This window comes from Rhinolophus sinicus, linkage group LG06 (genome assembly GCF_036562045.2).
Source record: "Rhinolophus sinicus isolate RSC01 linkage group LG06, ASM3656204v1, whole genome shotgun sequence".
Taxonomy (NCBI): Eukaryota; Metazoa; Chordata; class Mammalia; order Chiroptera; family Rhinolophidae; genus Rhinolophus; species Rhinolophus sinicus.
The window spans coordinates 151899078-151925830 of record NC_133756.1 but is presented as its reverse complement, the minus strand read 5'-3'; the positions used below and the strand labels follow the sequence as shown (position 1 = coordinate 151925830).

At 49.0% G+C, this 26753-nt stretch overlaps 1 protein-coding gene across 3 annotated transcripts in view; it reads right to left on the bottom strand.

Annotated features, from left to right (window-relative positions):
• TSPAN18 (tetraspanin 18) overlaps positions 1 to 26753 on the bottom strand; it is a 180198-nt gene that overhangs the window by 148520 nt on the left and 4925 nt on the right. For 2 of the 3 annotated variants that reach the window (XM_019746421.2, XM_019746423.2), the window contains exon 2: positions 2099 to 2180. The exons of the other annotated variant lie outside the window; for it this stretch is intronic. The gene's annotated coding sequence lies outside the window, so the exon portion shown is untranslated. The remainder of the gene's footprint in view (positions 1 to 2098; positions 2181 to 26753) is intronic. 3 annotated transcript variants of the gene reach the window in all.

Here is a 26753-nt window from a genome sequence, read left to right as displayed (position 1 = left end):
CAGGCCCATGGCTTCCTCTGATTAGAGAAGCATCTGTAGCAGAAAGATCCTGGGGAAGTTAAGCTTTTTCCGACTTGCTTCAGAGCCTTCCCCTGATTAAGAAAACCATGCAAGATCCAGTCTCTGTGATAAGGCAATGGCTTCCTGTGGGAATCAGGGCGGCAGCTGCCAGGAGGCTTACAATTAAGATTATGGCCCAGGCGCTGGCCGAGCAAGGGCTGCTGCAGGACACAGATACTATCTAGGGAGAGACAGAGCCCAAGCAGCTCCAGGCCTCGCCACTCTGGTGCCACTGTCCACACGGGTCTCAGCCTGGCCCTGCTTTCTCTGCCTCTGGGAGCCAACCACCCTGCCTTGGATTCCAGTCTAAAACACCCCACCCAGCCAGCGGCACAGCCCAGAAGTGAGAGGATAGACTGGGAGACCAGGAGCATATCAGATCAGTGACTAAGAAAGTGGCCGGGTGCTTCCCAACCGCAGCCACCAAAGATAAGCTAACTTGCAAATGCCATAAGGCGGCTGGGAGCAGCACTCCACAGTGTGTACACCCCGTCCACCCTCTCTGCATCCATAGGGGCAGGAAGGCAGGTGGAGGGGGTCTGCACCTGGGATGAGCTTTCTGGGAGCTTTCTGGGAGTTCATCATCTTATCTTCTCCCCCAAACCACCCCATGGGTAGAGATTAGGCCCCCATTTTAGAGATCAGACAACCAGCACCCGAGAGATTTTAGGAAGAGCCCAAAGTTTAAAAAAAAAAAAATTCTAGGTCAAGGAAACAAATCATTTTTATGTCTTTTCAGGAAACGGAATTTCAGAGAGGTGATTTGGCTTAAAAGTTTGTTTGTTTTTGGAAACAAGCCTCAAGTCACAAAGCTGGTAAGAAAAATACATAAAAATTGTCGGGCAGTTCAGGCAAGGGCTTCAAATCTCAGTCACATTATTTACTACTGTGTGACCTTGGGCAAGTCACTTAACTTCTCTGAGGCCCAGTGTTCTCGTGTCTCTGAGGCTGTTGAGAGGACAGAATGAGATAATGCAGGGAGTGTGCTTAGCACTGAGCTGGGTATGGAGAAGCCCTCAATGTGGGTTAATCTGACTCTTGTGATTAGCAGGGACTCAAACCCTGGTCCATTTGCCCCTCAGACCCTGTGGTTGTTCCACTGAGGGTCTGAGTCATCCTTCGCTCAAGACTGGCCATCAGATCTCGTTGGAGCTTTCAAATCCTCTCTCCTCTCCACAGCTTTCCCCAAGGCCCCAACCCATCTCTGCCTTCCAGCTGTCCTACCACCCTTGTCACTTCCTCTAGTTCAGGCCCTGGCCTTGGAACCTCAGAAATAGAGGACACGAAGACTGGAACAGAGATTCAAGTCACTGCTGCCCCATTTAACAGATAAGAAAATGAGGCTCAAGGAGGGAAATGGCTTATAAGGGCCCGTGAGCACAATGGTAGCCCAGGCCGCACCAAAGAACAGACATCATAACTCCGCATTCAGGAACTTTCCATGAGGCCTCTAGCCCATCACATGTCCTGGGATTGTGGGCAGCCCAAGAAGCTTCCAGAGTCCCAGAAGCTAACCTGGGCTTTTCCATTCTCAACTCCATCATGGAATGTGAACTTTATTCAAAAGAGAGTCCTGAGATGGGGAGATAAAGGAGTAACACTAAGAAGGTATTTCCAAGACTGTGGTGGGCGTGTGGAAGGGTGAGCCAAGGAAGGAGTCCTCCGTGAGCCCCAGGAGCTCTGCTTTCCCTTGGAGGGCTCACTCCCTCCGATCCTTCAATCTTCACTTTCTGGATGGACCCGTGGAGGAGCAGCTATGACCCGTGGCCCCTTCAGCAGGGCAGCAGCCAGCCTCGTGAGATCCCACTTCAGCACCAGCTTCTCTCTCCTCACACCTCCCCTTTGCTCCCCACCCCTGAACAAACATCTGGGGGCAAGGACGAGAGGAAAGCCACCTTTCATCTGCCCTGCACCCCCAGCATGAGCTGAGTTCTCCCACTCAGAAAGGGAGAGTCTGGAGGGCAGGGAGAGGAGAGGAGATCACACCCTCTATATGAATAAGTTGAGACGCCACTCCACCATGTTGCCCAAATCATACCTCTTTCAACGGGTGTCTTGTCCCTTCAGAGGTGTCAAGACTCTCTTGAGGTCTCTTTCTGATGGTGGCTTCTAGATAAGCTCTAGAGGGGGAAGAGGAAAAAAAAGAATTTTGAAAAGGCAAGGGTTAGGGTGGCTTCTGGGGGAGCCCTCAGTCCCGATGTGCGCCCACTGGCTGACGTGTCCACTCCCTCCTTCCACATCAGCAGGAGCAGAAGCCAGACAAGCTTCCCTGTGGCCAGAAAGGCAGAACTAAGCACCCAGCCCACGTCGGCTCACAGGATGGCATCCCCAGTGCTTATGGAGCGGGGCGTATTTTCAGTCTCCCAAAATCAGCCCGGGAGCCTGTGCAATGCCCACGTGATGACCTCGAGCATCACATCACACCACGACTCTTTGCTGCCAGCTAGAATATTATCAACTTGGTGTGGGAACTGCATTTTCCTCAGGCAGAGAAAAAAGGCTTTCTGAGTAAGTTTGAAAACGTGGAAAAGAATGAATCATTACCTAATGAATGCAGGCTCCTTGGGCAGACCAACACTTTCAAGATCTGGTTGGTATCCACAAAGAGATGTAAAAAAAGGAGGGGTCCTTGGCGGTGAGAACAACGGCTCAGCCCCACAGTGCAGGGGTCGAAGACCCGTCTCTCCCCCCTTCTTCTCTGTCAGTTTGACTGAGGCCCCAGGTCACAGGAGAAGGATCAAATTCACCCCGTCCAGGCTACATACCTGCCAGCCAAGACTTGGGCCAGTCCCAGGGGCCCGGCTTATTCACATGCACAGCTGAGAAACAGAAGAAAAATTTGTAGCAGAGAGAGGGGGAGAGCCAAGATCCCCAGCCCAGCTCCTTGAGCCCAAATGACCAGGCTGCACAGTGGAAGCCCTGATCAAGTTTCAGGTTGTCTCAAATGATGACGACAAGAATCCCGATGCCCTCTGCAATCACACGAGAAAGTAGCACCACCTCAGGGAGGAGGATCATGAACTCAGGAGAATTCAATAACTTGCCGAAGGTCATGCTGCTAAAATGGGACCGAACCACGACCAGAACTCAGGGCCCTGGGAAGTCAAGCCCGCTGCAAGTGCCATATCCACAGGAGGAGAAGTGCAAACAGGAGAGAACTGAGTTCCAGGTCTGCGCTACAAATCCCAGCATCAGTGCGCCCCTTGCACAGAAGAGGTTCTCAAAACTCCCTCCTGACGGATGGGAAACAGGGCTTGGTTGGTGGATGTGACCTCATTTTATTTGGCTCTCTCTGCCCCAGACATCCACCCAGCCAGTGTCAGCCCGAAGGCCCTCATGCATCAGAGGCCAGACTAAGGCTACCATCGCAGGACGTGAAAGCTCTGCCTTACCCATGAATCCCATTTTACATATAGAACCACTTCAAAGTCCCCATACTGTGACCTTCTAGATCTTATTCTATGTAATCACATACGTGGGTGCATGCATGTGCCCATGTGGGCCCACATGCAGACAACGTGACTTTACACAAGTAAGATCCTACCACACATGTTCTACAATGCTACTTATCAGGGATATCATGCCTACCCACGACGGTGAGATTATACAGACTCTCTGAGTCTTTTGCACAGCTGCACGGTACCTTATAGTAAAGGTGGACCAAAATTTATTTTCCTCCCCTGCCATGGATAGGTGGGGTATTTCCATTCCGGGCCATTATAACTCCAACCTTGCTGCAATGCTCCCCATACCTCTGTGTGCAAATGTCCATGAGATTCCAAAGCCTGGATGCCTAGAAGTGGGCCGGCTGGGCAGAGACTGTGTACCTTCTGCCTCTGAATAGATGTAGACAAACGGCCTTCCCAAAATGCTGGATCAATTCCCCTCACATAGCAGGGCAGAAACAGCCCCTTTTCTCGGATGTAACTTGGAACCCAGGGTTCTGTCTACACAAGGGCTTTTCCAGTCACCCCCTAGTAGCCTGGGAGGCCAAGTCCCCTGGACAAAAGGAGGAGTTGATCTCTGGGCTCACGCAGATGGCCAGGCTCCACTGCCGGGGGCATCTCAGAGGCACTCTGGCCCACGGGAGCCAGGAGCCAGGAACTACATTTACAGGATCAGAACTGATAATGAGCTTTTATGAGCTCTGGGGACCGTGAGGAACATGTATTAATGTCAAGCATGCCTGTCAGCCACGCAGCCTGGGTGGATGTCACACATTAACGAAATTAAAGGCCACGGACACCCTGGGAAGGAGCAGCGGGCTGCATGATGCGGGTAGGCTGTCAATAACAAAATTACTTTCCAGGTTTTGTACTCCGGAGCCTGAAGCTGTCTCCAGTCTTCAGAGGAATTCTGCCTTCCTGCCGCCTGAGGGGAGATTAGTTTATTACCAGTCAGCCTGGAGAGGCAAAATCCAGCACTAATCCTAATTCTCATTTAAGCAAATCTGCATTGTGTGAGAGAAACCAGCTGGGCTCGGAATTTCTTCCTTTTTCTCCTGAGATCTCATTCCAGCCCCCTCCTCTCTGTGCGGGAGGGAGGTCACTGCAGATGTTAGACTCGGCGCTCTCTTGGGAAGAAGAAAAGAATCCCAGGATTTAGGGCCAAGAGGGGGACTAAAGCTGGATGACAAGAGGCAGCATTGAAAGATGGTCAATGGAGGGCAATGGAGGTCGCTGTTGACCGTGGTGTCTCGGGCTGTGGAAAGGAAAGGCCACCACTGTCCAGGCCCCAGACTTACTCTTGGTTTGTACAACGATCCCCTACGTTGAAGTAGCACAGGTTGAAATCCTGAGTCCACCTCTAACTAGCTCTGTGACCTTGAGCCACTGACCTTAATCCATGCCTCAACTCCTCCTCTGAGAAACAAGGCTGACCACAGCTGATAACTCCTGAGCTGTGCGAGGGTTGCATGAGGAATGTGTACACAGGACCTAGAAAGCCTGCCGCACAATATCCTATTTCTTGAATGTAAGACTCCGTGGATTATAATCGCACCATTATTTTATGGACTTCTAAGAAAGAAAACACTGCCAGTTAATTAATTATGACTTGTCACTTTTTGAACGATGCGTCCTGGTTCCAGAGACATGAAAATAGAAACAAATAAAATAAAGTGTGCTTTGGACTCCGTGAACTACAGTAAGAGCTTAATCAAGGCAGCGGGTTTGATGACTGTTAGCCAAGTCCTCCCATTTTGCAAGGTCCAGCTCAAAACTCAGATCTTTTTCCTTCTCTTTCTTCTAAACAAAGCACATCTGCATTGTGTGAGAGAAAGCAGCTCTCAAGGTATAAGAAAAACGCTGAGGGCCACTTTGGTGTCCTGGATGAGGCCCCGTTGAGAGACTTTAATCTCTACCCTGATGCTTCCTACTCTATTTTTAAATTAAAATAGAACATATATACACAGCAGTGCATGTACTATGAGTATGCAGCCTACGGAATTTTCACAAACAGAGCACCCCTACGTAACTGACACCCACATCAAAACCTTCTCTCTGTTTTCCAATCGTTGTTTCTCTTCCATCCCATGTCTCTCAAAGTATCCCTGCCTCTCCATCCCGCTGCCTCTGCCCTTCCCTGCCTGGGCTCAGCTTTATCATTGTTGTCCGCTTGCTGCAAACAGGCTCCAGGCTAGTCTGCCAGCTGGGGGCTGGGGCCTCTGTTCCCTCCAACCTGCCTTCTCCTTTGCTGTAAGACTGAGCTCATAAATGTGGAGGATGGTTTCTCTCTCCTGGCCTCCCTTTGCCTACGCATGGGGCCTTTTGTCATCTGATCCCTGGCTACCAATCGTTCCAGGCCCACCTTCAGATCCTCACAATATGCAGACCCCACAGTCAAACTAAAATCGCCTGCAAAGTGTGGACAATCGTAGCCCTACCTCGCTGGCCTGAGCTGGGGACTAGGTGAGCTAACAGATTGTAAGTGGTTGCCATGGTACATGGCACAAAATCAGCAGCCGATGAATAAAGGAAGAAGGAATTCCATGAAGTAGGATCTGCTTGCTACTTTCTGTAAAACTGGTAGTGGCTGTGATTGGTGGTTTCCAGTTATACGTCTCATAGCCTTCTCTCACTTCCTCAGGGGTCTACACACAGAAAAGATGGAGTCTACACCCCAGACATATGCTAACACTTAATTCACTACAGCAGAACTTCCTAATATTTTATATAATAAGTTTCTAGGTAACATTGAAGACAACTGGTTTAGAGTCTCTTGATATCCTAGAATCCCAAGTCAGTATGATTTCAGAGAAGGAAGAGAGCTGGGAAGGCTTCCTGGAAGAGGCAGCAAGGAACGGAGGGAGGGAAGAGATGAGACCAGTGATAAGCCCTTTCCTGGCTAGCTCCCACTATAACCTCTCTGTTTCCCTCCCTCCCTCCTCCAGCCACCTTACATCTCTTCCTGGCTCCTAGGTGGAACTGCCATCCTTCTGAGCCCTGTGACCACAAAGACTCCCAAGAAAGAGCAGCACCCTCAGTGAGACCCTGCAGGTGGCTCAGCCCTGGATGCCCTCTACCCACACCAATGCCAGGCCACCAGATCCAGGCTGGGCCACTGCCAGCTGATGCATGGCTGTTGACACATAAAAGCTCTGCAGTTTATGGCTCCAAAGCAAAGCCAGGGCTTTGTTTTACTTTGTTTTAAATTAGCAACGCAGGGGGTTGGGGTGGGGGTGGGGAGAGGGAGAGGAGCCAAGGAGTGTTCAGGAGGAGTTCCTGCTGTGTCCTGCATGTCAACTATCCCCTGGGCAGCTCTTAATGAGGCCACATCCTGTCTCTGCACCTTCTCTCTACCTGCACTTGGCTCGCTGCTTCCCAGCGCCACTCCCCCTGTCACTCAGCCCCATGGTCTTCTGTTCCCATAGGAGTCCCTGAGTTGGCCTGCTAATTGTACCCCAGGGTCACAGTCGGGCTGAGGTGGGAGCCACAACATCCTTAGAAAGATTGGGATTTATTTTTGCTTCAGGAAGGGAGAGCCACTTCCTACATATAACTGGGCACAGCAAGTGGGCATTGGCACTGCTGGCAAGGATCCCAGTGGACAAGGAACTCCCAATCTGAGCCCTGTAGCTCCTGGTGGCCTGGGGTGGGTGGAAGGGCCCGGGTGAAGTTAACACAGGAAGCTGTTCATTCTCAATGCAATTGCCATTAGTAATCAGCCCCCCGCCCCCGTACCTCCCTTTAGGTCTGGGCCTTTTCTGCAGATGCCATATGCTGGCCAGAGTCTCTCGTGCCCTCCCCATGAGACAGATGCCAAGATGCTCAGATGAGCAGAAAGGAGACTGTGTGGCCTCTGGGAGCCTAAGACTCCCTGTCCCCAGCGGGCACGGCCCTGCCTCTGCTCCCCCTCTGTCCCGTCTGGAAGTTCTTTCTTGTTACCTGAAGGAGGCAAGGACAAGAAGTCTCCATCCTATCCATCCACTAGAGCTCACTTCACACTTGATCTTCCCTCTTCTTCCTCCCACACTGCAAGGGGTGTATTATCACTCTTCCAATTTTACACATGAGGAAAGTGAGCAACTGCATTTTCATGTAACTAAACGTAGGTGTGTTGTTCATGGAGAAAGGGACACAGAAAACATAAATGATTCTATCCATAATGTCTGCTAAGTAAGGCTCACTCATTCTCACAGGAGACACGTGGGGAGGGGGCAGCAGACCTGCCAGCAAGTGCCCAGTATCCTGGACCTGGGCATTTGGTCCCAGACAGACCGATGATTGAAGAGACCTGTCCCTGAAGGTGGACCCTAGCCTGCCCAGCCCTACTCCACAGTGTCATCTGAATGAATAGACAGACGAAAAACATGGAGACATCACGCTTTTACCAAATGACCAGCGTCCTCCTCCACTCTAGCAAAGAAAGGACCTGAGGCTCAGAGAGGTCAAGTGGCTTGTCTGCAGTCACAGAGCTGACCCAGGCTGAGGGAGGACCAGAACCCACGATTTTGTCTGCAGCCTGAGACCAGCCTGCATTAGGACAACCCCGTACGTCCATCCTCCCCTGGATGCATCTGGGAGACTCTCAGGCCACTGGACTGTTTGAGCAAAGATACCTGGGGGTTCAAAGGAAACCAGACCAACCAGTGCTTCTGGTACATGGTTCAAGAAGAGCCAAGCTGAAGCTGGCTTTTGTACAAATTGTGTCTCCACATGTTCCAGATCTTGAACTCAACATGGATCTACTGTGCAGTCTTAAACGTACAGGGATGCGTGTCCAAGGATCTTCCACCTCTGAGAGAAGCAATACGGTCAGGTGCCGCTTAACGATGCTTTTTGGTCAATGATGGACCACATATACAATGGCGGCCCCATAAGATTATAACGGAGCTAAAACATTCCTATCGCCTAGGGACACGTGCCGTAGCCATCATAACATCCACTAGTGAGGTCGCGACTGCCGTACGTTGTCGTGCAATGCATTTCCCGCCTGCTTGTGGATGCCGGTGTAAACAAACCCACTGTGCTGTCAGACATATGAAACTATACCACATGCACCTACGTACGGTACATGATACTTGATAATACACAACGGTTACTGGTGTACGTATATACTATACTATACCGGTCAGCATTATTTTAGAGTTTACTCTTTCTACTATCGCAAAGTTTGCTGTAGAACAGGATGCCTTGTCATGCCGGCAGCAGCCTCATCCATCTCGTGTTTACTGCGTCTCCTCAGTACATCATTTCTCTTGTGCGTGATTTAATCTTCCGTTGTTTTATAAATTTACTCTAGCCGCTGTGTACAGTGTCTGTGGTCTACAGTCGTGTTCAGTAATGACCTAGACCCTCACTATCACTCACCACTCACTCACTCACCCAGAGCAACGTCCAGTCCTGCGGGCACTATTCATAGTGAGGTCCTATATAGGTGCACCACCTGGTATCTTTTATTCCATAGTTTTACTGTACCATTTCTAGGTTTAGATATTTTTGGATACACAAATCCTTACCATTGTGTTATAACGGGCTACAGTATTCTGTACGGTAATATGCTGTTACAGGCTTGTAGCCTTGGAGCAAAAGGCTACATTATATATGTTAGGTGTGCAGTAGGCTGTCCCATCTAGGTATGTGTGAGTCCCTATGACGTTTGCACAGGGACAAAATTGCCTAACGAAGCATTTCTCAGATTGTATCCCCATTGTTAAGTGATGCATGACTGTATTAAAAGCCACATGACAGTAATAGAGATATTTCCAAACTGGCCACCCTGCAGCTAGCTAGCAAGGAAGCTGAAAGCTGAGAACTTATAAGGAGAGTTGAGTGAAGAGGCCAAACCCCACGGCCAACCACAACTTTCTTCCTCAACCTGGGACTATTAATTCAGGCTTTATAGGGTTGTGGTGGGATCTGGGAAAACTGCACCCCAATTCTTTGTAATTCTTCCTTGCTTAAGTCCAAGTAAATGCAAATGGCCTGCAGGAGGTAAGACCACAGAGCCATTAACATTTTGATGGGTTTTCCCAACACGTGCAACAAGAGAGCTTTAAAATTCGTAGTAAATTCTAGTGCAGAGCTTAATAATTCCAGCCATATTTTTCTCTCCCCAGCTTGAAGTGGCCAAGAACTTTTTACCCCTTTAAACCTTGAGTAGGAAAGAAAGGCAGGAATTCAGAGAGCTCAGTCTGAAGAGCCCTACAGAGAAGAGACAAGACTGGTTTTCTAGACGGAGTGTGTAGAGCCCTCCAAACACAATTAACTGGCAGAAGCAGGGATGGGGGTGGTGAGCCTGCATGGGGGGTGGGAGCACCTCTGACTGACAGAAGGACACAGCCAGTCCAGGAGAGGAGCCTGCTAATTCCTAACAGCAAGGCTCACCTTCTGTAACTGACAAGAGGCCATTCCTCTTAACATCCGTGGTCACTCAGCAAGCATCTCTGAAGTGAATCTCTCTGTGCTGCATGCCAGGTGCTTGGGATAGAAGGCGCAGGAAGACAGTTCAGCTCAACAAATCCTTGATCTCAAGAAACTCAGTCTAGATGGGGAGAGAGACAGGGAAATGGACGATAACAATAAAACACGGTGGTGACAGAGGCAAGTGTGGCTGCCCTGGGACCCTGGGCAGGGGGGGCACCTCAATTAAACTGAGTTTATGAGCAGCAGGTCACACCCTTTGGGGAATTCTGGGTCCTCCTTCAAAACTATCTTTTGAAAATAAATGTCATGTAGTATTAAATGTAGAAGAGGAGGTGAACAATGTTTTCTAGTGTAAGATCAGAAAGAGTCTATAGATACTGTTGAGAAAAATGACCCAAAACTTGGAAATACGGCAAGGAGAGACCTGTCTTTTCAGCATCACATTGGAGCATAGTTTAGCAGGCCTGCCCAAGGATTATTTAACTATCTAGGGGATTATGTAGGAATGTAACGTTAACTCTGGTGACGTTACATGGAAATTTGTACGTCTTATAGAAAAGGTAACTCCAAAGGTTATGATTCTATTGCCCTGTAGAGCATTAACCAGTTTTGTATCCAATCCAGCCGTCTATCCAGCATTCTTCATTCTTTCTCCAATGCCTGTATAACCACTGTTTCTCTAATTCTCCTGAGAACCAGCTTTAGCATCTTGCTGGCTGGCTCTTTCATTAATGAGTTAAATCAATCTTTGCCCCATGCTCATTTTACATTTATATGAAATTGTATAGGATTTATAATTTTTTGGAAATTATACTTTGACTGTACATGCCCAATTGCACACACACGTGCGCACGCGCGCGCACACACACACACACACACACACACACACAATGCACAGGGGGAAAACCAGAAAGAAATATAGCAAAATGATACCAATTGGTATCTTTATGTAATTGGCATATACATACATGTGACTTTTATAATCAGGAAAAAGAGTGATAAACATTATTTTTTAAACAGAGGAACACCCTCGCCCATCTAAACACCCCCATCTAACGTTCCCCAAATGAATGGCTAATGCAAACTCTGCTTTTCCTGTGTGTGGGACAGGACTTCCTGTGGATTCTCTCCGTAAGGCCTCACTGCCCCCCTGTGTGCACGGGACTATTCGTGTCCCCATCTGACAGAAGAGGAAATGGAAGCACAAGGAGTTAGCCTGGGACCACAGGTCTGAGCAGTAAGGGGGGACGTGAACCCCAGGCAGCCTGGCCCCAGAGGTTGCCTGCTTCACTACCCTGCCAGACGCCGGCCTCCCACATGGAAGAGGAAGAAATAAACACATACGCGGGGCTGCCAGGGTCAGGCTTGCAGAAGACAGTGTTCCCACCCATTCCCAGAGCACACAGCATGCGAGGAAGCCAAGCCCAAGCCTCGCCAGCCTTGAATTGAATTCACATGTGTCTCTCCTACACTTGTAGGCTGGGACCAGGTCTCCCTTCTTGAACCTCCCATGACATTGGGATGGGGGCACCGTGGGTAACAGGCAAATGTCTCAGAGCACCTCTCCACTTGCTCTGATGGCAGCGCCTCTAGCTAAACCTGCTTATGCTCTCGAAAAGGCCAGCCTTGCGTTAACAGTTCCCTGCATCTCTCTTTGCCCACACAGGCACTGCAGAACTGGTTTATTACCTAGATCCGCAAGCAAAGGGCAGCCTAACTTCAGCAAAGAGGGGGGTCGGTGTATTGGACAGGGCCCTAGCCTAGGTACCCTAGAGGACCAGGGCTCTGCCTCTAACGTACTGCGTGACCTTGGGCAAGTCGCAAGCCTCTCTGTGCGCCACAGCACCTCGCCTTTAAAATGAGCAGGGGGACCCACTGTGCTGGGACGCCCTAGATGTGCTGCCAGCATCAATCTTGCTTTTGCTGCCAGGGTATTTTACATGCAGCAGGCGTGAAGCCCTCACCAACGACCCATGCGTATTGATTCTCACTAAAGCTCTTCATGTGGCGGGTCACTGCGGACTAAATCTGTGCGGAAATTAGGTTTTGAGGGAGGAATACCATGTGATCTGGAAAACCAAAGAGGGGAGTGTGGGGAGTGGGGAGAGATGCTTCATTTCAATGGGGCTCGTGAGAGCCCCTACAAACCACCCCATCTGTGGGTTCGTTCTGGTCGCAATTTGTTTATGTATTTTGGTCAAATACACTTTCCTAGGTCTCCAAAACACCTGCAGAATCAAGCAGGATTACTTGGGTAAATACTGTGTTTCAAAAGCTTCCAAATAAAAAGCCCCATTTTCTTTAATTGAACAATAAATATCTATCCAGCCTTTACCTGTAGCTGTGAGGACACAGGAGAATCATTCAGAAATGTCAGCCGCTAAGTAAGTGTCAATATTGAAAGACATGTCTCTAGATGATTAATTAAGATCAATGGCCAAAAGAAACACAGGAGAGCCCTCTTCTAAGAACGTAAAACGATACAGCTAATGAAAATGATTCTGGCAAACGCTCCCAGCTTCTGATTCCTGGGTGAATGACAATGAAACTGATCTCGGTTCCATTGTCTATTAGCTCATGGCCTGTGATTCTCAAAATGGGTTCCCCATAGGTTCCTCGGGACAGACCAAAGTGGAGAGGAAGTGGGGAGGGCGGAAGAGCCCCCACCCTAGTTCACACGGCGGCTCCATTATATTTCATTCTGGTGGCCAAGTGGTTTTTATCCAAAGGCATCATGGTGACCCATGTACCGTGTCACTTGGGGATGTAATGCCTCGAACTCTGGGATGGGGCTTTCCTTGCCAGGTAGCAACTCCACATCCCTAGCAAAAGGGTCTTCCAAGACAGACCATAAAGCCACAGGAAGACCTGGCAGGCACTGGAGCACTGCCATTGGTCCCAGGTACTTTACCTCTCTCAGTCCTCACAGCAGCCTTACATAATAGGTGTTGATCTTCTCTCCATTTTGCAGACAGAGAACCTGAGTATCAGAGAAGATGGGTAACCTGCCCAAGGCCACACAGCTCCTAAGCCAGGATTTAACCCCAACACCCTGATTCTTAATCACTGCCTAAAATCTAACTCCCCAGAAAGCCATAGAAAACCATGCCGGAAGGGGCTCTGGGGATCACTGGTCCCGCTCCTCCTTTTTACGATGGGTAACTGAAGCCCAGAGAGGGGAAGGGACTCACCCAAGGTTCATAATGAGTTTGCAGCGGAGAGGATTAAAACTTGGACTCCCATCTTGAAATCCTCTTTCTTTCCACTCCACTGTGGCACCACTGGGCCACTGGGGACAGCATGGTTTGGTGATCAAAAGCTTAACTCAAGACCACTGCAGACCACTGCCCAGTTGCAGACCGAGCTCTGCGATGCTCAGCCTTATTGTGGTCCAGTTTCACCATCCTTAAAACGGGAACGATATTTGCACTTAACCTACAGAGCTGTTGCAAGGATTCCGCATAACAGTATGTTCCCATGTGGTGTGTTCTCAATCAATTCTAGCTTCTCTGTCCATGGGACCTGGGGCAGGGTGAAAGGGGGACATGAAATGAAGTGGATCCCTCTGGTGGTTTGGGGGCTGAAAACACAGGGTCTATGTCCTGAGTTCAAACCCCACCCCCCATTTCCCTAGTCCCCTCTGCCAGGGACATGCGGAGGAAGTCAGGAATGAGACAGAATGAGATGCTATGACATGTCTCTCTAAAGTCAGAAGTGAATCATCCTCTTGAACTTGCCATGTTTCTCCTGACCTTGTATTAATTTCCAACTCAAAATAAAACGATGTCTCTCCAATACCAGGAAAAGTAATTTCAGGTCAGCACACAGTCTGCCTAATGAGATCGAAACCACTCACTCTCAGAGTCAAGGAATTTCAGCTGCAGAAAGGACCTTATCTCAGAGCATCTGAGATACTGCATAAGAAAGTGATCATCTCTCTAAATGTAAACTGGTAGCCTGGCCTCTGTTGGGAGGGAGACAATCGAAGCCCAGAGAGGTTGAGTGATTTGGCCCATGTCACACAGCCACGGAGCCAGTTGGTAAAAGAGACAGAATGAGAACCAGGTCTCCTGACCTCAGGCTTTACTAGGATAGGGGTGGGGAAAAGGGTAAGAGTGGGGGGACGGAATGATGGAGACGGAAAGAGGGAGGGGAGTTTGAGTTTCACTACCATGTTTCCCCAAAAAATAAGCCCTAGCTGGATAATCTGCTCTAATGCGTCTTTTGGAACAAAAATTAATATAAAACCTAGTCTTATTTTACTTATATAGGCACACCCCATCCAGGTATACTATACTATACTATACTATACTATACTATACTATAATACTGGGTCTTATATTAATCTTTTCTCCAAAGACGCATTAGACCTGATTGTCCAACTAGGTCTTATTTTCGGGGAAACACGGTACATACATTTGAGTGTGTGTAGTTGAGACAGTGTGAGCCTCTGAGGTAGAAGGAAAAACATTTGGGCCATTTGAAGTTCCACCTTCACTTAAATTAAGTGTGAGAAGAGGAGTGTGAACAAGTGTGAGAGTGGATGAGTGAGCAAGAAGGGTGTGAGTGGCGAACAAGTGAATGAGGGAATGAGAGGAAATCCAAGAGCTGGAGAGAGAGAGAGAACAAGAGGAGGAAAAACATGTGGGCCATTTTCAAATTCCCACAGTTGAATGAATCAACACGAATTGTTCTGAGACAAAGAGGCCATTTCAAACCACATCCTTTACACCAAAGTCAACCCCAAATGTCCCACTAGATGCTTTCTCATAATCAATTAACAATAGCAACAGTAATATTCACAATCATATTTAGGATTCCTGAGCAGCAGTGATGAGCCAGGTATGACTAACGCCCACTTTCCAGGTAAGGCTACTGAGGTTTGGGGAAGGGAAGTCACTTGGTCCCCACACCTCCCCACCCAAGTTGTTTCTGGGATAAGAAAAACTGGTAGTCAGGAAAGACCCAACCAGAAAGCTTCTCGTGGAAGCACCAGGTGCCTGCGAACCATCCCCTGGAGACAGGGCTGTTTCCAGCTGTGGGCAGAATGCAGAATGAAGGAAGGTACCATGGAGCGGGGAGTGAAGACAGCATGTTCCCATGTGTCAGCTGCCCACAAGGTAAAGCAGATGCCTGCCTGTGAGGGAGAACCTGGCACCATGATTGGCAGGATGAGCTGCCGGGAGCTGCGGTCACCACCTCGCCTGGTGTCTTGCCCTGACTAGCCAGAGGCATATCCTGCCCTTCCATGCAAGCTGGGCCCTGGTGCAGGGCAGGCCAGGAAGAGGGGGACTACCAGGGCCCCAGAGAATTCCCACCTCCCACCCCCACAACAGCAAAGGGAGTACTGGGACCAGGGGGCCACAGCTCAGGAACCACCAAGTGTCCCCTTCCAGGGGGCATGAGGGGACACCACCAGGCCAGCTGTGGGCAGGGGCAGAAAAGCCATGCTGTGCACTTTCCAATCGTAGTCTTGCGCTAAACCCAAAACAATCTGTTGGAGTGGGTGCTACTCTTCTCACTTTACAAATGGGTAAACAGGCTCAGAGAAACTAAATAACTCACCCAAAGTCGCCAAGATGGTAAGTTTAGGAGTCAGGATTGAATCCCAGCATGACCAGATCTTTGCTCCTTCTAACTCATCCATCACGCATCTGCAAACCCATTCTCTCCGACACAGGTTGGGAGTCTGTCGTGCGGGGAGTCCGGTGGGGTCTCTGGTCTCGCTCCCCCCATAAGAACGCAGGATATGGTGAGGCCAAAAAGAACACCCACGGAGCCATAGGTAGGGGAGTCATACCACTATATTCTCTCTGGCGGCACTATACTCTCACTGGAGGCTGGAGCCACACTGTCCGCAAACCGCCATCCACGTTTGCCAGCCCAGCCGCCACCTTCTTGCTAGCCCCCATTCTTTCTCTCTCTGCTAGCGTAGCCACAGCAGTTATATTAGTGGCCAATGGCTCACTGGTTACAGCTGACGGCCAACCAGCCACAGCTGATGGCCATCCAATCATATTGATGGCCATTTACTACCTGAGCCAGCACCTGTCTATGTGAGGCCGAGAGCCTGGAAACTGTTTTCTGGGGCTCTGTCCCCACAGAGTCCCAGAGGGCAGCATTTTGTTGTGGGTTCCAAATGCCAGTCCCAGCAAAGACCCCGAAGGAGAATGAGAGAGAGGCACACCCCATCCAAAGGGGGCAGCTGCAGCTCACCCCCAGTCCATTCTTGATACACAGAGGTTTTATAGATGTAAATAAGCCCAGAGAGGGTCCAAGGTTACATAGCGAGCTATAGCAAAGCTGGAACTGGAATCTCTCTCCCCATTTCTAATCCAGGGTTCTTATTCTCCACTCCACGGGGCCTCTCACAACAAATTAGGAACCACTGGAAAAGCCAGAACCATGATGGTAACCTCATTCATCTCCCAGCGGTCACATCTATATCACTTCCTCCCCACTAAGCAGTAAGCAGTGGAGAAGGCGCCCAGGCTGGCTGCAGGCTGGGGTCTCAGCACAGAGACAGGGCTGCAGCCAGGAGTAGGCCAGGTGTTGTTCTCGCCCTGTTCCCTGGCGTCAAGACAGAGATTTTCCCTAATGCAGCTGAGACTGTGATCTGACATTGCTGAAAACTGCCCTTTTTCTGATGTGATAATACACACACACCCAGTGAGGTGCTCTGATGTGAAGGTGTTTCCAGCAGCAGCCGGTGGTGGTGGTGGGGGGGGGGTCGCCTCTGTTGTCTTACCACTTTCTGTTTTTATTAACATTTGCAGGAAAACTCACAGTGCCACAGTGCATTTTGCTGCAAAGGAAAACCAAGCTATCTCATTTTCTCCCTTCAACCAGGCAGATGGCTCCTTTTTGTTCTTCTCCCCTCACTCACGCTAGAAATTAAAAAACAAAACTAAAAAAAAAAGTGAAAAGTTCCCTAACATCGGCAAATGTGCTTTTTGAGGCCATTTGGAACAAAATGTGCCTGAAATTGGGTCCTCAGACGGTTGTTACAAGAGCATTTCTTCCTTCGGGGCAGCTTTATCGTCACCTCCAAAGTCTTCTCCTTCCATGGAGCCTTGGGGTTTCCAGGGGTGGCCTAGGAAGGCACCCAGCATGCTCCTCACGTGGAATGATCACCATGTTCTTTAGCCCCAAGAGCCCCAGTAAAGCTTGGCTGCAGCCATTTCTGGGGTGCTCCCAGAAGTGAAGGGAGCACCCTAGAAACGGCTGTAGTCTTTGGGAGACTTCTGGCTACGCCCAGTCGTGGCAGAACTGATGTGACAGGAAGAGGACCCAAGGGTAACTCAAAATGTGGGGGATCCCTGCCTCCTGCACACATCTTCCCACGAGGTCTAGTTCACCCCTCTCCCAAACTTCTGGGGACTCGTTGGTCCATGGTGAGGCACGGCTGCCCTGCACAGGCCGCTCCAGCTCTGCGCTCCACACCCCACGTGCACTGGGTTACTTCATCCTCCCACCAACAACAGCCTGCACTGCTGTTATCTACTTTCACACAGATGGAAATGGAAGTATCAAGACTTAACCAGCCCGAGGTCACACACACCAGAAAGTGGTAGGGCCAGAATCCACCCAGGAGACCCAACCCCAGACCCCAGCTCTAACCACTGCACCACATGGCTCTCTTCCCATGACCCACTGAACTGGCCGGCACAGGCCCGGCCCTAATCCTGTTGCTCGTCCTGTGGCAGGTCACTCCACGCCTAGCACCTGGCCAGGCCCCTGATCCAGCCTGTGCTGTCCCGTTTTTCCAGGTGAGGAAAAGGAGGCTTGGTTAGGATGAAAAACTTGCCAAATGTCATGCAGCTGGTGAGGGGCAGCGTCAGGATTTGAACTCAGATCTGTGGGATTCAGAAACCAGAATTCTCACTGACTCATTCAAATGCCACTCACACGCTATAGCTCCCTTTGGATCTCTTCTTTCTAGAAGAGTATTTGATTTTTTAATCTCATATATTTCTCAACAGCACACATGCATGAAGTCAGGCACACAACTTTATTTAACATATTATTATCATTATTATTGTTTTGCCAAAAAGACTCTATCAGTGAGATCTCCTTTTCTTTACACTCTCACACAAACACACACACACCTCTCAAACCGTTTTGAATGGTGCTTGAATAGTGGTTGGGCTACTTAGAAAAAAAAATGCCCACGATTTAAATTCAATTACATAGCAACCACTTTTTAAAAAGAGTATTTTTATTTGAGCTCATTGTGCAGTAAAGCATCAGACACTTTCTTTCTTTAAACTACTTTGAGAAGAAAAAATTATCAAATGAAAGGAGGAAAAATTATGCATCTCTTCCCAGCTATTGAAAATAATGCTGATGAATTTTCCTCTCTTGCTTTTAATTCATTTAAACAACAACCCCCACTTCCATCAACAATCACGCCTGGGCTTCCTGAGCACTCTTCTCCAGGGAATTCAAGGCTTTTTGGTCATAGTCCCTGATCAAGGCTCCAAGGGGTGACTCTAGAGTCGGGCAGAGACCCGTAGAGTAAGCAGCCCCACTCCCCAGTGTGTGGATGAGATGTCAGCAGTCACGTCAGAAACGAGAGCTAGTTCAAGCCAAAGCAGAACTAGGCTGTAAACTCTGACTTTCTGGACTCCTAGTCCAGTGCTGTCCCCATCTCTTCAGTCGGGGAACAATGGGGACAGCAGCAGTTCAAGGGGTGGGTCTAGGCTGCCACCCAGCTCTCTTAGCACTGCCACCACACTCTCCCAATTCCATGGTTTTCCCACATCCCCAGGCCTCCTGGGGCCCACCAGGCACTGAGGTTGGCCCCTGGTTTTCCCATCAGGTCTCTGGGCTCAGAAGAAGGAAGGGCTCCGAGAAAGCTCCCACCTGTGACCCCAGTTCTAGCCCCTCCCCAGTACCACAGCCATACGTCCATCTCACTCAGCCTTGCACAAAAAGCCGGCAGCAGCCTCAGAGGTCGCTCTGTTTGCCTTGGCTCTGCAGCCTGCTTCCCCAGCAAGAAGCCACTAGAAAGGAAAACAAAACAACAGAAAGCCCTTTGATCTGCCAACAGAAGACCCTGGAGGAAGGTGGAAATCACCCTCTGTCAGGACCAGCTGGCCTTCCTCTCCCAAGTCCCCTGCAAAGGGCCCCAGGTCTCTTTCACAAACGCCCACCTGGCTCAGGCACCTGGAGCCTATGAGATGAAAGGGTTAAAGTGACATCTGTGGGCAAGAAGAGGCCAGAGAGGGTCAAGCAACTGTAGGAGAGGAGATGGCCATTGACCCAGTTAGACATTCCACAATAGGTGGTCACTACAGATTGTCTGCTTGGTGGAGTGTTGGAAAAGGGGCGTGTGTGAGAAAGGCATTCCGAGTCATCACTAGGGAATCAGTCAGCGCATCATGGCTATCCACGTAGGAATACTAGGTATCTGTCACGAAGGGATGTGCTAAGCAGCGGTCACGTGAGTTGTGCCTCTCCCACGTCTCATGGTCCACGCAGAGACCCCCTACAGCCTCAGGGGACAGTTCTGTTCACTGGTAACCCGTACGCAAGTCCCGCCTTCAGTCTCTTGGCCAGAAGACAGGCTGAAAGTACCATATTTCCCCAAAAATAAGACCTAGCTGGACCATCAGCTCTAATGCGTCTTTTGAAGCAAAAATTAATATAAGACCCTGTCTTATTGTATATCAAGCCTGGTATTATATTATATTATACCCGGTATATTACATTATATTATATTATATTATATTATATTATATTATATTATATTATATTATATTATATTATATTATACCTGGTCTTATATTCTAGTAAAATAAGACTGGGTCTTATACTAATTTTTGCTCCAAAAGACACATTAGAAAAAAAAAACAAGAGATGCATTAGAGCTGATAGTCCAGCTAGGTCTTATTTTCGGGGAAACATGGTGTCTGGATGCTGTGTCCCCAGGAGCAACCTTCAACCCACGAGAGGCGGAAGTTGATGACTGCTCGCTGGTACGACTCTGAGGTGAGTGCCACACAATCACGGGATGGATCCCCAGTTACGCACAGCAAGAGGCTGCTTATTATCGCACCTTTTATTGGCTCTCCTCCCCTCTGCCCACTCAACTATAAACTGTTTGTACCCAGATACTGGCTCATGGTAGGCTTTTGGAGACACCCAACTAAAACAAGGCAGAAGTACATGTGCTAATGCAGAACAAGTGAAAAAAAAAGTAAGATGCAGAGTAGAAGGTATGGAACATCACCAGGTATATAAAATGAAGGACGCTGTGTACCTAGGTATGCTTATTTCCCCAGGAAACAATTCAAAAGAGACTGGAAGCTGGTAACACTGGTCTCTGGGTGAGGAGACTGGGTGAAGACTGAGAGTTTCCATTAAACAGGCTTTTGTTCTATTTCCATATTTTCTGATTATTTTCCTCCTAAGCCTTTCACCAGTAAAACATGATTCTTTTCAAAGCACTTCTGAGAACTGGGAAATCAAATAAATGACTTCTGGGGAGGGAGAAGACCCTGGTATTGGTAATCTCCCTCACTTCCTAGAACCTTCTTACTTCCTTGTCACCCCATCGTGGCCTCCTTCTCAGCCCGGGTTCAGAAAGATAGGTCCCAATTCCCTCAAAATTTCTGTAGCTGCCACTGAACAAGAGATTAAGGGCTGGAAGGGAGCAAGGGGCCAGGTGAGAGGCCTCTGAGACCCCTAGATCCTGCTTCCTCCCCAGCCTAGCCGTTAAGACACAAACTGGCTCCAACAGGGAAGACCCTGGTTTCCTGTAAAGGAGCATAGCCAGGAAACAGACCATCTTGAGAATGGGCTTGGGGTTCAGACCACCTGTGTTTTCATTTCTACACCTCTGTTTCCCAGCTGTGTGACTTTGGGCAAGTGACTTAACCTCTCTGTGCCCCGGTTTCCTCAGCCATAAAATGGTGATAATCACAGTACCAAATTAGAAGGTATAATAGGCTGAACTGTGTTCCTCTATATTCATATGTTGAAGCCCTAACCCCAGTACCTCAGACTGTGACTGTATTTGAAGATAGGGCCTTTAAAGATATGACTAAGTTAAAATGAGGCTTTTGGGTGGGTCCTACTCCAATCTGACCGGTGTCCTTAAAAGAAAAGGAGGTCTGGACACCCAGGAAACACCAGGGAGGAAGGTGCATAGAAGCAAGGCTATGTGAGGACACAAGGAGAAGGTGGCCATCTGCAAGCCAAAGAAAGTGACCTCAGAAGAAACCAGATCTGCTGACACCTTGATCATGACCTTCTAGCTGCCAAAATTGTGAGAAACTAAATTTGACATGAATTAATTTATTTAATCCTCACAACAGCTCAATAAATCAGGTATTATTTTTAGTCCCATGTTATGGATGAGAAAAGGAGACACAGAGAGGTTGAGTAACTTGCCCAAGGCTGTGGAGCGGGTGAGTGGTAGAACTGGGACTATAAGCCATTCTATTGGATGAGATCAGACTTGCAAGTGCCTTGGCACAGTGCAAGTGACCAATACATGTTAGCCATGCTCTTGACCTGAAAAACACTGGGCGAAAATGGAGGGAGGCACCTCCTGAGCACCTGCCAGGTACCGGGGATACAGGGATGAGCAAAGATTGACAGGGTCCCTGCCTTCTGGGGCTTATACTAAAGTGAGGGAGCTAGGCATTAAATAACCACAAAGACAAGTCAACAATCGCCCAACTGTGATGAAACCACATTAAGGAGGGGATGGTGGAGCAATTGGAGCCAACAGATGGGGGAAGTTGGCCCTCTTGGGAGTCCAGGAGGGCTTCCTGGCAGAGGTGATGCAGGGGCTGGAATCCAAAAGATGAGGAAGAATCAGGTAGTTAAAGAAGTAAAAAAGCATTGCCGGGGTTGGGGGAGGAGAGCATGTAGAGTAGCCCTGTGTGGGTGGGGGCAAGAGAAGGAAGCAAGGTCACAGGTGGGCTGGAACAGAGGGAAAAAGGCTTGGATGGGGGAGGGGGCAGAGGCTGCGGACAAAGCCTTTTGAACACAAGTGAGAATCCACTGAAGGGTTTCCAGCCAGGAGGCTAACAGGATCACGTTACACAACAGATGTTTTCCCTAACAAAGTGTGTAAGTTGAACTTCGGTAAATCAAATTTTATTTTTAAGGCAGTAGGGAGCAATGGGAATTTGAGAGTTCATTTATCTGTAAATTGAATGAGGACCCCTGATCCAGCTGGCATGGTATAGATCTGGCCTGCCTCGAATGAGGTACACCTGTTAGGTAATAGCCCTGAAGGCGGACTGGCCTCCCTTCCATGGGTCAGAGTGGCATCCTTCTGTTCCCCCAGAAGTCGTGGGAAAACCCAACACCACAGATGTGGCTCTACCCATGGGGCCCCCACACAGCCTGTTTCCTGTGGTGACACAACCTTCCAGACTCCCCTTCCCCAGCCACTCCTCATCCTCCAAGCTGCAATTTGCACTTCACTCCATGGGGAGGCGGGGGCTACCCCCACCCCCAGATATAAGGATCTTTCCTGAGTTTTTCATGGCATCCTGGGGCTCCCACCTGGGTTGTTTCCTGTGGTGTCCCTAGATAACCGGGGCCCAAGGGCAGAGGCCTCCATGCATAGCAAGGAAGAATGTGTCCCAAAGAAGTTATGACTAAGAATTCATTCATTCACTCATTCATTCAGCATGTGCGAACTGAACATCTATTGAACCCCAGGCACTGAGCTACACCCTGCAGGCTCCACGGAGAACAAAGCAGACAGGTTTCTGCCCTCATTCCATTAAGGGTAACCGATAAGAAATAATCAGAATAATCCTAACACTCACTGAATACTTTTGAAGTGCCACATTCAATCCTAAGAGACACATGTATGCATTTGAATCCTATTTTATCTTCATAAAACCCTGTGAGGTGAAATGGTGGCACAAAGGAGTCGAGTAGTTTGTCAAAGATCAAGGGACCTGGCTGAACTGGGATTTTGAACCCAGGCCATTATGTTCAGAAGCCACACTCCTAACCCTCAATGGCATCCTGCCTCCTCTGCTTTCATTGCCTGGGGAAGAGGCTGCATATCTGAACCCTCAAACCCTCCTGGGCCCCTACAGGCTGGGTCTGTAGCTGACAGCCATCTGCTGTCCCTCCTACACTCCCTCCTTGTGTAGAGATGCCCAGATACCGCACCTGGAGAGAGGAGCTCAGCTTGCAGAAGTCAGTGATTTCCAGTGCTAAAGGTGAACCCAGGACACATAGCAAGTGAGAACAATTCATCTCAACCAGAGATTCTCAACTTGAGAGGAGATGGAGGAGATGGCAGGCAACTCCACAAAGATACATTGAAAGAATGTAAACGGTGCCTTTCATGCAGTCGTTTCAAATCATTATTTCTAGAAAACACACTATCTGCAGTTGGTTATAATTCATATACGTCGCTGTTTTCTGAGCCCATACTGAACACCCAGCACCTTTCCAGGCCTGTCAAGAGGGAACAAAGATTTCACAAATGCTTAGTTGTGGACAGTGTGTTGGATGCAGTTACCTCCTTTGACGCTCATAACTAGGCCACGAGGTGGGTATAAATCCCCACTTTATAGAGAAGGACCCTGAGATGTACAGAGATTAATCTACCAATCACTTACTAGTTGCATAGTTTTATGAACTTGGGCAAATTACTTAACCTCTTTGTTGGTTTTCTTGGCTGTAAAATGGGGCAATAACATACTCACCTGCTATGGGTTGAATTGTGAACCCCCAAAAGATATGTTGAAGTTCTAACTCCTGGTACCTGTGAATGTGACCTTATCTGAAGATAGGGTCTTTGCAGAAGTAATCAAGTTCAAGTTAAGATGAGGTCATTTGACCCTAATCCAATATGACTGCTATCCTCATGAGAGGAATAAAGATGAACGCTGGGAGAACACCATGTGATGACAGAGGCTGAGATTGGGGTGATGTGTCCACAAGTCGAAGAACACTAAGGATTGCCAACGGCCACCAGAAGCTAGGAGGGAGCAAAGTGTTGGCAGGTAGAGCTCTGCCAGCACCTTGATTTTGGACGTCTAGCCTCCAGAACTATGAAAGAATCAATGTCTTGCATGAAGCCCCCAGTTTGCGTCACTTTGTTACAGTAGCTCTAGGAAGCCTCACAGGGCTCCTGAGGCGGCCCAAAGCCCTGTCTCAAGTGCTCCTACAGGAGTTGAGGTCTGGGGCTAGGAGTAATGAGGTGTGTTTGAGGAACCATGCGGTGCCAACTCACAGACCTCCCTGGCCTGTGTGCCTGCAGTGCTTCTCGGATAAGCCGGGAGTCAGCGTGCCTTCCTAGCATCTCGGTGGCAGCTGCGGTGGGAGGCCAATGTATGCAGCGCCCACAAGTGTCCACTACGCCCAAGGGGGCAATGGACCACCTCGGAACCCTGTCTTGGGAAGCCATCCTTTCCCAAACACCCCTCCACTCCAGGGTCCAGCGCACCAGCAATTCCCATAGGGTCTGTTCAAGGGGACAGTTATTCCGGGGGTGTTTCTGTTTTGGCTCAGAAGTACCTCGTTCCCCTAGGAGCTAGAAGCCCATAGCAGATGAGAACCCTGGGCCTGCCCTGCTGGAGGGAGCCCTAAATGTCAGGCACCAGGTGGCTGCAGGGCTGCTCCCCCAGGAAGCTGAGGCACACTTGGCTGGGGAGAGTGCTGCAATCTGTCCCAGCTGGAGAGGCAGCAACATAGGAGGGGCCCTCTCTCAGCCGCAAGCCCCAGGCCTCTCACTGACAATGGTAAATTAGACATGAAAAGACGGGCCTAAATCCAAGGGCCGGCCCGGGCTCCATATTCTTCACCCATTTCAAATCGAAGTCATATTAGTTCAACCTAAGAGCTCAGCTAGAGGCTGCCGGGGATGGATACTCAGTGCCTCTCCATCCAAGACACGGTCGTTATGGGTGGGCATTGCCAAAGGCATCTCTTCCTTCTTACTCAAGTGGGAGAGGAGAGATGTACAAATGTGTTGAGACCTACTATGTGCCAGGCACCTGATTAGCTTTTTAACTTTCCCATATTCTTCCCATTTTGCAAAAGAGAAACCTGAGGCTCAGAGAGATGAACAAGTGCCCAGTAGAATAGTCAGGTTTCAAACCTAGTTCTGGCCATCTTACTGTCTGCAGAAAAACAGGGCTGGAGAGCCTCATCTGGCCCCCTCTCCTTCCCTGGCCAATTCCATGAGGGCCAGCGTGGGGCTGCATAAGTGAGACAGGGAACTTTGTACATCATTTGGGGGACACCCCAAAGCTTGAATGCACAGCAGTTCCCAAGGCAGTGCATGTAGGGCCCAAATTCCTATGGCTTTCATTACGAATATCTAAAAGTATGTATGGCTTCTCTCACCTCATGCCCTTCGGCTTCTCCCTGAGCTTCCAGATAGTTCCTGCAGCTTCCCCTCTCTGGGCCCTTCTCCTCCTGACCCATGCACACACATAAGATGAATACAGAAGCTCCACACCATTATGATATGGGAGGTGGAAATAGGAGCAGAAGTAGGTACTGGAGGATTCTGGGAAGTTTTCAGAGAAGTAAATTTCAGTAAAAGCCAAAGGTGGCCATGGGAGCAACTAAAGGTCAGGGGTTAAAGGTCAAGGGCCCACCTTAATGCCCTTGCTGTGTATTTATTCCTTTGCCAGTCCCTTGGGCCTCTCTAAGCCCCACCTCCCTCCAGTGTATTATAGGCAATATATGATCTGCCCAGAGATATATTTCCACATACACAGTCGGTAATCTATAAAGAGCAATGCACATCAGGGATTATTAGGAAAAGGAATCTTCCATGTTTTATGGACTATGCACTGGGTCGATGCTAGAAGCTTTAAAAGCACCATCTCAATTAATTCTCACAGTACTCTATTAGGGAAATGTAAATGGAGGGAGTTAGTGCTCAGCAAATATCCACCCTCTTCCTTACATTCTCAGCCTCCCTTATAGCTGGTTGGGAGCCATGTGACAGTTCTGACAAGTACTAGAGCTGAAGTGATGTATGTCGCCTCCTGGCTAAGGCAGGTTAGCGTTAGTGTGCCTTTTCCATCTCTCTTCCCCTTCTGCAGTAACTGTGGGTGCCACATAATCCAGGTGCAGCTACAAAGATAGTGGAGTGACTAGCAGCCTGGGTCCCTGAATACCCATGTGGAGCAGAGATCCATGTTAGACAAGTAATGTGAGCAAGAATTAGCCTGCAGTGTTAAGCCACCGAGAATTTGGGGTCATCTGCTGTGGCAGCTAGTGTTACTTTACTTAACAGTATCATTGTTGCTATTATTCTGATTTTGACAGATAAAGAAACCAGAGCCCTATAGCCAGTAAGTGGCAGAAACAAGACTCAAATGCAGATCTGTGACTCCAACACACATCCTCTTTCAATTACAACCTTTTGTTGCTTAATAAGATCATTCCCCTCCTGGAAGCAGTCTTGCCCCAAAAAACTCCTTCCCCTCACTGTCCCCAGGATGGCTAAGTAAACAATGCAGGATGAAAAGAGGGAATCCCATAAGGCATTCTGAGCCTGGAAAATGATCAAAAGCAGGGAGGAAGGGGGCTGACTAAATCTCAGGGATAGCTTCCCTGGGGCTTTGGAGCTCACAGGAGGTTTTGAAACACGAGGAAAGATCACATAGTGGGTTAGAGCAGAGGATGGGGAATCAGATCAACCTAGGATCACATCCCAGTCCCATCACTTACTCTCTTGATTTTTCTGAACCTTTCCAATCTGTAAAATGGGGACAGCATCTGAACCAACCTTGAGGGTGGAGGTGACAGAAAGCATTGGTTAGCTCCTAGCTGTGGGGTGAGCACTCCCACAGTGTCTGTTACCATAAAGAGCACCACTAG